General features: G+C 36.6%; 2 protein-coding genes across 6 annotated transcripts in view; one reads left to right on the top strand and one right to left on the bottom strand.

The window, feature by feature from the left end:
• The window catches only part of LOC147833963 (uncharacterized), a 278,169-nt gene that overhangs the window by 218,007 nt on the left and 47,508 nt on the right, over positions 1-12,654 (bottom strand). The window contains exons 3-4 of one of the 4 annotated variants that reach the window (XR_015507501.1): positions 8,609-9,637; positions 7,452-8,543 (exon numbers count right to left, since the gene is read on the bottom strand). The exons of 1 other annotated variant lie outside the window; for it this stretch is intronic. The gene's annotated coding sequence lies outside the window, so the exon portion shown is untranslated. Of the gene's footprint in view, positions 1-4,066; positions 4,104-7,451; positions 8,544-8,608; positions 9,638-12,654 lie in introns of those variants that run through there. 2 more of the 4 variants (XR_015507500.1, XR_015507502.1) reach the window with 2 other exon arrangements.
• The window catches only part of cplx2b (complexin 2b), a 37,514-nt gene continuing 29,215 nt past the window's right edge, over positions 4,356-12,654 (top strand). The window contains exon 1 of one of the 2 annotated variants that reach the window (XR_015506809.1): positions 4,356-4,418. The gene's annotated coding sequence lies outside the window, so the exon portion shown is untranslated. The remainder of the gene's footprint in view (positions 4,419-12,654) is intronic. The other variant, NM_001199318.1, reaches the window with a different exon arrangement.

Genomic DNA, 12,654 nt, shown 5'->3' with positions numbered 1-12,654 from the left:
GGTCCCTAATCTATCAGGGGTTGCCACAGCGTAATGAATCACCAACTAATCTGGCATATTTTTTAGGCACCAGATGCCCTTCCAGTCGCAACCCAGTGCTGGAAAACACCATCACATTCACACACACTCATACACTACCTCCAATTTAGTTTACCCCATTCACCTATAGCGCATGTCTTTGGACTGCAGGGGAAAACCGGAGCATCCGGAAGAAACCCACGTCAACAAGGGGAGAATATGCAAGCTCCACACAACTGCCAACTGGCCCACTGTTATTATTGTCACTGTCATTACTATTATTCACATACTGGCTGTTGTTGTCTGCCAAAGACATTAATCTGTCCAAATAAGACATGGAATTTTTCTCTTCATCCAAATATCTCTACAGACGAGTTGTGTTTCTCAACAACAAATATTCATCATTACATTCTCAAAAAACATATATGCAGTTCCTTATGATCATTATTAGTGTTTTCATGATAATTATGTTCAATTGGTAGTAATCCATGCGTTCTATAGAGAACAAGAGAATGTCATATTATCTTTTTCACAAACATATTGCTGCCTCCTACACATTGGCTTCTTCATTTCTATTTTGAAATGCCACAATAACATAGAATGATCACATAAAAATAAAAGCAAAGCCAATTCCAATAAAAAACGAGTCGTGACAAGTTATTTGCATCATATACTGTAGACACTGAAAATCTAATAAAGCTTTTGTGTATATTTTATAGTTTATTTGTTGTCTGCAGTTATGAGGTGAAATGATTATTAGGCTATTATTATTAAAAGTATCTGTAATTTGTGTGTGTGTGTGTGTGTGTGTGTGTGTGTGTGTGTGTGTGTGTGTGTGTGTGTGTGTGTGTGTGTGTGTGTGTGTGTGTGTGTGTGTGTGTGTTAGTCAATTTTAAGGTTATTCACTGTAAAATTAAAAATGCTGGGTTCCACACAATCAATTTGTGTTGGGACAACATGAAGGAATTAAGGTAGTTTATTATTTTTTTTTTATTTTTTTTTTACAAATTTAAGTGGATTAAACATAAAACTATTAAGTTGTCCACAAAAAGCCCAAGATATGTGAGAATTGTGTTGTAGTTTGAACTAAAAGCAATCATTTTTTGAGGGTTGTATTGGTAAACAGTTGTAAGATAAGATGTTTGTTTTATTACTCCTGAAGCAGATAAATAAATATTGAATTTATTAAAAGGAATCAATCTGTCTCAGAACTTTCTATTGTCTGAGATCTTCAGCTTAATGCCATTAATCAATTGATACCCATGTAACATTTAGATATTTACAATTAAAATAACTTTTTTTTTAAACTCGCTGATTATTTCCTGTTATACCAGTTGATTACAGATTCTGTTGACTTTGGTCAATTGTGTTTGTTTCTCTCTCATCTCCAATATGCACTGTGAAGGTGATTTGCTGACTGTTTGACCTTGAACTAAATCCATTTTGTTGACATTATGACAGAGCACTGTTCAGTGTAGATTTTATCTGTAAAGAGTCCCTCATGGCTTTACTCTGTGAACCCAATACAGCAGCCAAAATTATTTTCTTCACTTGTTTCAAAATACAACTTAAAAGCAGTCATAAACAGTGCAATATATTCTGAAAGCAGATCCATATGGCTGGCTCACGTTGTGCTTTGTTTGAACTGGTCGAGTTGCTTCAGCCTGAGCACCTGTCAGTAATATTTGTTCAGGTCTGTGTACAGGACGTAATGAGGGATCAGTAATCAGTGTATATACACACCACTTTAACAACAAGATCCTACATGACCTTCAGATAGGAAAAAAAAACACTCTGATCTGAAATAGCTGAATGCGCATAATGCCACGCTGCTGACAGATTGTGTCACTGAACTTTATTGTTTGTAATTGTGTATTGTTTGTGTTCAGTGCTATTTCATCACCCTTACTTGTGTTTGTCTGTACAGTAAGAGAATACATGTGGTTAAAAAACACGCTAAAAGAACAACTAGATGTTGTCTATAAGAAGGTATAGTTTATTTTTTTTACATTTTTTCCTAAGCATACATAACAAAACGTTCATGACATTCAAGAAAATGCAACTTATATGGCTACTATAAAAACATATATTTAAAATAAACAATGGTGCCTATTATACAGCCAGCAATGTATTGCTCATGCAAGAGACTGAATATGATTCAATACTTGCAAAGCTTATTTTTTTTGGAGGTAAAACAAAATACACTCTAAAAAACACTGCCTTATTTCAACCCAAATGTTCAACTTTTGATTGAGACTGTTGGCTCTAGTAATTATTTGTGTGATTTTTCATTTCCAACCTATGGATTTATTTTAAGCAAGCAATATAAGCATATTTAGTTACTTTAAAGAAAGCAACCCATCATATTGTTTAATATTTAAGCCAATCAGCTGGGTCAAATAAATAAACAAATCAGCATCTGCTTAATGCAACATGTTTACCCAGAGCTGGGTTGCCAGTTAGGATGTTTTAAACCCAACTATTTTTCATAGTTTTGCAAAAAAAAAAAAAAAAAAAACAGTGTCAGCTCACGTCTGAGGTGCTGTTTACACATTTTCGTTCATTTCAAAACTGATAAATTTAATTTCATCTATGCCTGGCATTCACATTACTCCAAGAAAATTAAGCGTTTTGAAAACACTAGCTCCATTTAAGTTTGGAAATGGCGTTTTGCTTCACTATATTGACTGAAGAGCAAACGTTTAAAATTGGAAGCGTGTTATCCACAATCACTCTCTGACTGGTCTTCTTGACTATTTATTATTCCCTAATTCGTCAAGCCCCTCTCATGTGACCATTACACAACTGATTGAAAGTATGAATCCCAGAAATATATGCACACGTTAATTGACAATGTGATTGATATTTTGTGTATTGTTTAAAAATATTGTTAATGTGTCAACTATGTTTTTGCAAAGAAAAAAAAAAAAAAAACATGCACATGCTCAGTGAGTGTGAATGGTCATGTGTTTTAGGCAGTAAAGTGTTATTGGAGAATGCAGTAAAAACAATCATTTTCATGCTTAAATTAAAACAAAACAAAACCAAACAAAAACGAAAATGCACTAGTGTAAATGCAGCCTGAAATTGTTATGCTGCGTTCACACCAGATGCTGATGAAGCGTGCATGAGTGATGTACATGTTAAGTCAACGCAAAGACGTGAATAGACATCCTCCATTACATTTTCTGCAAATAAGGTAGCACGAATGATGAGATTTGCGCAAAGGAAGCGGCACAAGTTGAGGGTTTTGCGCGTTTGACGAGTTGGAAAATCTGAACTTCAGCAGTCGTGTCAAGTTATCCAATCAAGAGCTTTCTCTTGTAGGGGTGTGATTATAATGTACTGCCTGTTGTTGGTGTCACGAAAGAAAATCCTCTTGCCGACACCGGAAAACAATTCATCGACTTGTGCTCAGCTCAGTCGAAGCACCACTGAAAGCCTCATTCATCCATGTTTCTGGAGGAGTTAATGAACTCACAGAGCTGGGTGCACCTCTGAAAGGATCTAGTGGACAACGCTGAATGAATATATGCTGTTTTTCAGCCTTCCCACAGCTACTCTCTCAATAAAATCCATGTTAGCCATTTAGCAATGAAGAGTCACTGGGCAGACAGAAGCCCTGCCCATGACGCAAATCCGCATCTATTATGAAGTAAATTTGATGCGCAAATGAAGCGAGTAAAGTCAATGTTCACACATCTATTTACACATGAAAATTCCAATTTATTTGTGCGTTCTGAGTGTGAACAGCACACACGACAGAAAGCTCATGCTTCAAACTTTCCAGAATGTACTGTGGATTAAAAGTAAAAAAAATAAAATAAAATAAATAAAAATAAATAAATAGACCTATATTTACAGAAGAAAAAAAAAAACATATTGGATAAAATAAACAATAAATAAATCACATTTTAAATGTTTGAGCTGAAAATTGCAATTAGCTTAACACTAAACAGCAATCTGGTGTTTTTGACCAAACATTATTCATGAAATAGTAAGCTATTTATTTAACATATTTATACTTTATCCTGCACTGTTGATTTACCTCATCCTGATGTGCGGAAGCGGCGTACAGTTGCTATGACTACAGTTTACGCCGTTCGCTATGACTAACTTCCAAATCTAACTTCGGTGTTCACGGAGACGTTTTAAACTTGACTTAAACGTAAATACGTTTTTTAAAAGATTGCTTATGATATAAGACCACCTTTTGTTTAAACGTGCTCTGGGGGTTTCCGCGCTTCTTCCAGTGAGCAGAGGAAAGAAGAGGGGGAGGAGGCGGTGGAGGGAGGGACGGAGGGGGCGATTCGATACGGAGCAGCTCCACTCACATTAGACGCCGAATTCAAAGCAGCCTGGACCACAGAACCGCCACCTTGCTCTCTCGCATCGCAGAGGTTGGTACTTGTCTCTTTTCTCCATCCGTTTGATCAGACTTGGCGCGCTATTGCCATTTAACGCTGCATGTTGCTGAACGCTGCCATGGTGCAAACTCGGCGATGGAGAGGGTTGGGCACGCAGGGTAAGGCGTGATCTGCCAGTTTCAGCTCCATGTTTGCAAGAAAAAGGCAAGTGGAATGTGAGTTTCCAGGAGCTTTGAGATGTTTTGAGTGTTTTCAGGTAAGCGGTAGGGAGAGGAGCGCGCGCGACGTGCATGATGACAGAGAAAGAGAGAGAGACGGCAAAATGCGCAGGTGCAGCAATTGATGAATCTGTCAGCTGATTGACTGCATGATTGCATTGTATACTGGAGGAGGGTAAGGCCAAAAAACAGCTGAATGGGATGCATGATCCTACTGTTGATCTTTTCCTGTAGTGTGGTTGTGTTTCAGAGATGCACAGTGGGTGTATGAGAAACCAGGATCTGATACTACAATTGCCTTGAGCTCCAGTACAGTATATGTAACAGGCTGGTATATATAGCACAGCTCTTTCCCTATATGCTCTTACTGTTGATTGTACTTGCTCATTATGTCATTTTCTCATTATGAATTCCTTATTGTTCTAAATAATAAAAAAAAAATTAGTAAATTTTTCATTATGGTAAGTGAGTACATGGTTAAAAATTAGCAGCAGTGACAGATAACAAAATTGATATATTAATCAACCCACATATTCAGTTAAGACAAACTTTTATTCCAAAAGTAATCTTTTTAAAATCTTTAAAATGCTCATTTGAATCAGAAAACATTGATTTATTGCAGCATCGTTTACAAGATAATGCATCTTGAAAATAGAGCATCTTAACTGGGGTTAAAGTTTCCACAGAGAATATTTACGGATTGTATTAAAGGTTCTTAACAGTCAGAATTGTTCTTTAGATTTTTAAAAAAGTTCTTCATGTTACAAAAGTATTGTTCTTTGTTCCTAGAAAAGTTCTTTGGGGAACCAAAATTATTGTTTTGTGGCATTTCTGCAAACCTCCCTTTAGCAACCTCTATTTTTAAGAATTTATTAATTTTGTTTTCTCAAAACGATTTCTGAGTGAAAATGAAGGTGGTCGGGAGAGCTTAACATGCTGCAATTTAAGAAAACACTTGCAATTACAAAAAACACCAGCAAATTAAAAAAAATATCTTCATGTGTTTGACAGCATGTGGTGCAAATTCTCACAATGCAAAGAAATGAACAAAACACGCTGCATTTTCTCACAATGCAAACAATTAACTAAAATGCACAGTATTTCTCACAACACAAAAAGAAAGGAACACAATGAAAATGTTTCAAGGAGACCCAAAAACTTGACGGACACCGCTGTGCCATGACTATATCACTCAGTGAAGTTGTATATAATCTTTGAAAAGGTGAGTTTTTTGTTTTTTTATTTTAATATCCCGATTCCCATGTCTTTAGTATTTATTAGCCTAAATCAGTGGTTCTCAAACTGGGGGTCGGGACCCTCCAAAGGGGTCTTGGGACAAAGAAGGGCGATCGCCTTGTGATTTTATTTTTATTAAACCATAAGATTTAACATATTTTATACATAACCTACTGAAAACAGAAAAAAAACGTTTGTAGTTACTATATACTATAGTTACTAGTTCTATTAGATTGCGACCCCTCGGGTAATTACATTATATTTAAGACAGCATTAGCGCCAGATGCAGCAGATTGATTTTATAACACCAGGTTAAACTTTCTGGCCCTTTTACTGCACTGACATACATTAAAAAAAATGAAACAAAAAATAGACTTGGGTCTATTGTATTGGTGTGTGTGCGTCATTGCATGCAAGTTTTCTGTATTTCTAACCACCTCAGAGGATAATTGGGGGTCGCCAATCACTTGCATTGCCATTTTGAGGGTCGCGGGCTGAAAAGTTTGGGAACCCCTGGCCTAAATAACCATAACCTAAATAACCAGGTCCGTCACATTTTAGGGTCTCCTTGAAACTTTTTCATTGTGTTATGTGAAAATGCAGGGCATTTTTGTAAAATGTTTGCGTTGTGAGAAAATGCAACATGTTTTATTAATTGTTTACGTTTGTGAAAATGCAGCATGTTTTTTAAAAACGTGTTTGAGTTGTTACAATTTGCAGCACATGTGCTGTCATACTGATGAAGATCTTAACTCAATTTGCTAGGGCTTTTATTATTGCGTGCGTTTTCTTAAATTGCAGCATGTTAAGCTCTCTCGGCCACCGTAGAAAATGTTTTTAAAGAGAATCACAATTATTTTCGTTGTAATAAAACAAACAGGGCAGCACAGTGGTGCAGTAAGTACTGTAGCGGCTTTCTAATTGTTGGTAGAGCAAGAAAGCAAGAAAGTCAGGAGTCCATATAGGCAAAATAGATGGAAATAAAAATGTCTTTTTTTTTAGAATCAACAGAATTCCTTAATCAATTTTCCTTCATCTATAATGCACACCTCTCTGTTACCTTAAGTTACGGTCAAAGTTGAGTAATGTTACAGTCAAAAGCTGTGCTTCCTACCAACGCTCTCTTCCTCCATGGAATGAAGGCCAATCGGCAATATACAATGTATGGCTTCTACAAGCATGTTCGCCTCACGGCAAGAAGGTCGCTGGTTAGAACCCCAGCTGGGTCAGTTGGCATTTCTGTGTGGCGTGTTCTCCCAGTGTTGGTGTGGGTTTCCGCTGGGTGCTCCGGTTTCCCCCACAGTCCAAAGACATGCGCTATAGGTGAATTGAATAAGTTAAATTGGCCGTGGTGTGTGTGTGTTCGCAAAAGTGTGTATGGGTGTTTCCCAGTGTTGGGTTGTGGCTGGAAGAGAATTCGCTGTGTAAAAACATGTGCTAGGTTAAACAGTGGTCCATTCCGCTGTGAAGACCCCTGATTAATGAAGGGACTAAGCCAAAAAGAAAATGAATGAATGAATGAATGAATGAATGAATGAATGAATGAATGAATGAATGAATGAACGAACACAACAAACATATAATTCAGACTCACAGGAGTTTATCTAATAATGTCCAGATACATTTATGCATGTAATATAAAACATAAGTAATGTAATACTTTAATGGAGTGCTGTATTAGTTTAGTATATTATTAGTTTTCATAAGATGCAAATTCTCAAAAGCTGCTATGAACTGTTCAGATAGCCTTCCGTGTAGCCCCACTGTTCTTATTCATGCGAGGCAGTAACTCCAGCTTTCAAAAGAATTCCCCCTGATTGGACATAGCAAATGCACATTCTTACTTTTTGCCCCAGGCAAGAATGGGAATTAAGCCTACCCCTTGACCATTATTTATGTGCTATCTCTAAGAGAGTGAAAAGACGAGATGAAAGCAGTGAAAGAGAGTGAACGGAAGCATCGAATAGATTTATAGTACTAGAGCAAATATGACCATGTTTCATTTAGCTTCAAAACATGTTGTAGTGTTATTTAGATGTAGATCTTATAATAAACATTCTGTCAAAAGAAAAGCAAAATGTGTTCTCCATTTTTTGTTGATTCTTTCTAGTATGTCGGATTATTCTTGATAACATTAAACAGATTTGAATGTATTTTGGCTGTGAATTTTTGTGAGACACACTGAACAAAAGCATCAGATTATTAAAAAAATTACATTTTACATTTTACTTGATAACATTTTAAAATAAAAATAGCATTTGAGCCACTAAAAATCTATTGTCTGAAATAGTTTTTTTTTTTTTTTTAAAGATTTGCTTTCTCGAAAATCCCTTCTTTCTGAGAGCCTACTTGGTCAGATGGCCCTGTCTGATGTGATTGACACAATTAGCATATCTAAATTTAAGCTCCAAAGGCTTCCTAATAATAAACTGTTTACTCAGTGATTTACAAGGACATCAGTAATCAAATTATTTGCCTTATTCTGAATAACAATAATATGATTAAGGTGTTTACATGAGTTGCTTTTTGAATTTTCCTTTCAAGATCCCATTTTACGTTATAGCACATCATTCAATTATTGTCATTGCGTCACCATTGTTTCATTGTTAATTTGTCGACTTTGACGTTTGGCAGTTTCATTTTCATTCAGGAACATTTCATGCATGCCCCCCATGATAAACGAGATATTGGATAAAAGTATAAACTGCTGGAAGAGTGTTGTTTTAATAGAATTTAATATTGCACACCATATGGAAAAAAAACCTCCGCATTTCGGAATGCAGGTGTCTAGTCCTTTACTGAATCGGGAGGTGCAGAGAATAGTGTCAAACAGCCATCTATGTATGGAAAAGAGTCACAAAATATGATGAAAACCCTACATAATGGTACCCTGCAGGCACAGGACATCCACATGACGTAATATTGACGTTGTATCCCAACGTCATGAAGACGTTGGATTTTGTTTGGAAATGAAAATCGAGTTGACGTCAGAACCCAACATCAGGCTGACGTAAATGTCCAATGGCCTACCTAAAATCAACCAAATATCAATGTCTAATCATGTTACACCTTGACCTCGTGTGTACATTACCACTATGGCATCTGTCTGATGTTGGATTTTGGTGACTTTCCAACTCAACCTAAAATCGACCAAATATCAACGTAATTGGACATTGTTATGGACGTCAAAATAACATTGTCCTTTGATGCTGGTTAGACATTGATTAGTTTGATGAGTTTGATTAATGTGTTTACATGCCTGTACTGCACTTCAATAATGCACCTAAAATCGTAATACTCCACATGTCACAGTTTTTATGGTAGACTCTTAATCAGAGTATTGTCTTAATCATATTGAAATCAGACTATTTGTGTCCATGTAAACCTACTAAGAGATACAAGCTTTAATGACGGGCTGCATGTTTATTCCTTTATTTATCCTAAACCAATCCTCATGTAGTAAGATTAGATCTGAATGACGATAACTTTTTTTAAAAATCAGTGTAGTCTTTTAAACTTTACAGACCTTTTGCCTTCTTAAACGGCGTTGTCACAAACTACATGACAGGTGACATCGGAAAACACGTAATAGGGACACTTCAACACTGACAAAGGAGAAATTCATACAGACATAAAGTTATGATTCATGACTCTTTAAGACAGTCTTATGGACACATCTGTCATGCGGCATGAGTGGAAGGAGCATCTCAGTGAAGTGTTGTTTGTGACAGGTGTGGAGTGGTGGTTTTGAAGCCTCCGCTGTGTGTTTGGTGCTGAAAGTCGTCAGGAGAGGTCTAGCTGCAGGGGAGAAATCAAGTGCTGAATTATTTATAGCTGTGTCCAACCTCCATCAAATTGCATTGTAAGGCTTTATGATCATATTCCCTTTTCAGGCTGTGGTTATGTTGTCGCCATAGAAATGCTCTAAATTTCTTATGACTTATGATATAACAGTTGCTAAACGCTATGTAATGGCCAATATGTGTGGAGTGATTGGTAACTGGAGGTCTTTTTTTAGAGATGTACAATACTACATTTCTCAGCCGATACTGATAGCTAATTATTCAGAGTAATATTTGCTATTACTAATACCAAGGGGTTGGTGGCTAAGCCTTTTGTACTATTAAAATAATGATAAATAGTTTCACAATTTAAAAGAAATATCAGATTATTATTTTTTCATTATAACATGTTGTTTCACAGTAATTATTCTCAGTTATAATTAGAAAACCAACCTGTCCTAAAAATTTTGGATCCGTGTAGCTTGATTGGTAGTGCATTATTTTACAGTCATGCAACAGTCATAATTTTCCAGTATATTTAAAGTAAACATTTTAACAATGTGGGTGTTGCTATGATTGAACCAGTGATCATTTGTTAATTCATTTTCCTTCGGCTTAGTCCCTTATTTATCAGGGGTCGCCACAGCAAAATGAGTCAACTATTCCAGCAGTTCCAGTTTACGCAGCTGATGCCCTTCCAGCCGCAACCTAGTACTGGGAAACACCCATACACACTCTTGCAAACACTCACATACACTACAGCCAATTTAGTTTATACAAATTCACCTATAGCGCATGTATTTGGACTGTGGCAGAAACTGGAGCACCTGAAGGGAAGCTACTTAAAGGAGAACATGCAAACTCCACACAGAAATGCCAGCTGGCCCAGCCAGGACTCAAACCAGTGACCTTTTTGCTGTGAGGTGACAGTGCTAATCACTGAGCCACCGTGCCGCCCCTTAATCAATGTTGTTAGGCCTAAGGTTTGGGAACCGGAAACAAATTCGTAAAAAAGTTGGTAAGTGATATTTAAAAATGTCCACCATTGTGTTTGAACAAACCTACATTTGGATTGATAACACTGGTTGTACATACTTTTATGACAACACATTCAACACGACTATGTCCTTATTTTTATTCTAGCTAGAGGGCATTTAACTTAAATGCAACTTTAGATTGTAATAAGCTGTTTGCACAAACAACGTATTTGTTTTTTTTTTCGTAAAAGAAACTCAGCTGTGTTGGCCAATCAGAAAGGAGAAAACATTGCACACGATGACATAATGAGGAGAAAACTCCAGTTGTAGTGCCCACATGACCACACTGTACCTGGAGTCTCAGAAAATCTTCCTCTTTAGTTTCAGTTTTAGTCACCCATACTATGTTTTCGAGTGGACAAACAACTAAACCGCATAGAAAAAAAAGTGCGGTTTTAAAAATACTGTTTCTTTGGATGACCTGATATTCACCAATTTGTATTATTATCCTAAAAAGTGTTGTGTACTCTGGTATACAGTACCAGGCATACAGTACACTGTGATTGGCTGAAAAAGTCAAGCATGTGTTGCCAATTTTACGACCTTATCAATTAAAGGCTGAATCTGAGCCAGAAAATGCAGAAGACCAAGCTCGATAATATAACAGATTGGTAAGGTTTTATTATACAAATGAATTAGTTTTGCTTTTTCAACAAAATGCAATACACACATAATATATGCACGCACAGGAAGGCTCAGTTGTATAATTTTTTTTTAGCAAAATTACTTGCTTCTCTGTAACAATGTAATCATTCATTCATTCATATTCGGCTTAGTCCCTTTATTAATCAGGGGTTGCCACAGTGGAATGAACCGCCAACTTATCCAGCTTATGTTTTAGCTGCAACCCATCTTTGGAAAACACCCATACACTCCCATTCACACACATACACTACGGACAATTTTAGCTTACCCAATTCACCTATACTGCATGTCTTTAGACTTGTGTGGGAAACCGAAACACCTGAAGAAAATCCACGCAAACACGGGGAGAACATGCAAACAACACACAGAAATGCCAGCTGACCCAGCTAAGGCTCGAACCAGAGACTTCCTTGCTGTGAGGCGACAGCACTACCTTCTGCTCTTCCACGTCGCCCCAAAGTCACATCATATGACTCCTTTAAACAATTAACCAATATTACTTTTATCAATCTCTACCGATTATAGGCTAATACATTGGAAGATTTCTATTTTTAACAGAAGCTATTGTCTCTTATTGGTTATTGCTGTTTCCCATCTGCTAAACAGAAAGAGTCCTTTAACTTCATTGGATATAACACTTCATTTATTCCCGTAATTGGACATTGGACAGAAATAATTACAGAAAAAACTAATCAAGCTTAAATTGCACCTGGTCTGATTAAATAATTTTTCGAAGTAGACGTATAAGTTACTGCGTCAAGCTATGGAAAGATGTTGTTGGAGAGGTTGATTATAATTGAACAGACCTTTAATCTGGCTAAAAGTCTGAAGAAAATGCTCTTTGGATGAAATGCTTGCAGCAAGTATTTCAACTGAAAGCTTATCTCTCTTCCCCAGATTTCTACTCCCTCTGCGTGGTTAGCCACTTGGCAGACACAAACAAACAGTGAACACTCTTCAGATCCAAGTGAGTTAGCTGAAATGGACAACGTATGGGTCAAAACCATATTTATGTAAGAAATGGAAGACTGAGAGCTTGTGACGGTAGATAGAAATATTATATTAAAACGAGTTTCTGAGAAGTAGTGAAGCAAACTGAACACTTTCCTTGGTCCACAATAGGGCTTTTCATTACTTTGTTGAAATTTTTACTACTCTGGGTCATTCTAAACCTCAGGTAAACAAAATCTTTGGCTTTATTGTTTTTGTTCACAACAAATTCATAACAATTATTCCTGAATGGTGTCTAAAAAGCCATACGGAAGCTTATATTGTGACCAGGAAAGTTCTATTTAGACAGCAATCGACCATCTGTCTGACATGTAAAGCAATACCAGGCATATTTTATAAT

Source organism: Danio rerio, chromosome 14 (assembly GCF_052040795.2).
Source record: "Danio rerio strain M-AB ecotype USA chromosome 14, GRCz13ab, whole genome shotgun sequence".
In the NCBI taxonomy this organism is placed as follows: domain Eukaryota; kingdom Metazoa; phylum Chordata; class Actinopteri; order Cypriniformes; family Danionidae; genus Danio; species Danio rerio.
This window is presented reverse-complemented; position numbering and strand designations above follow the sequence as displayed.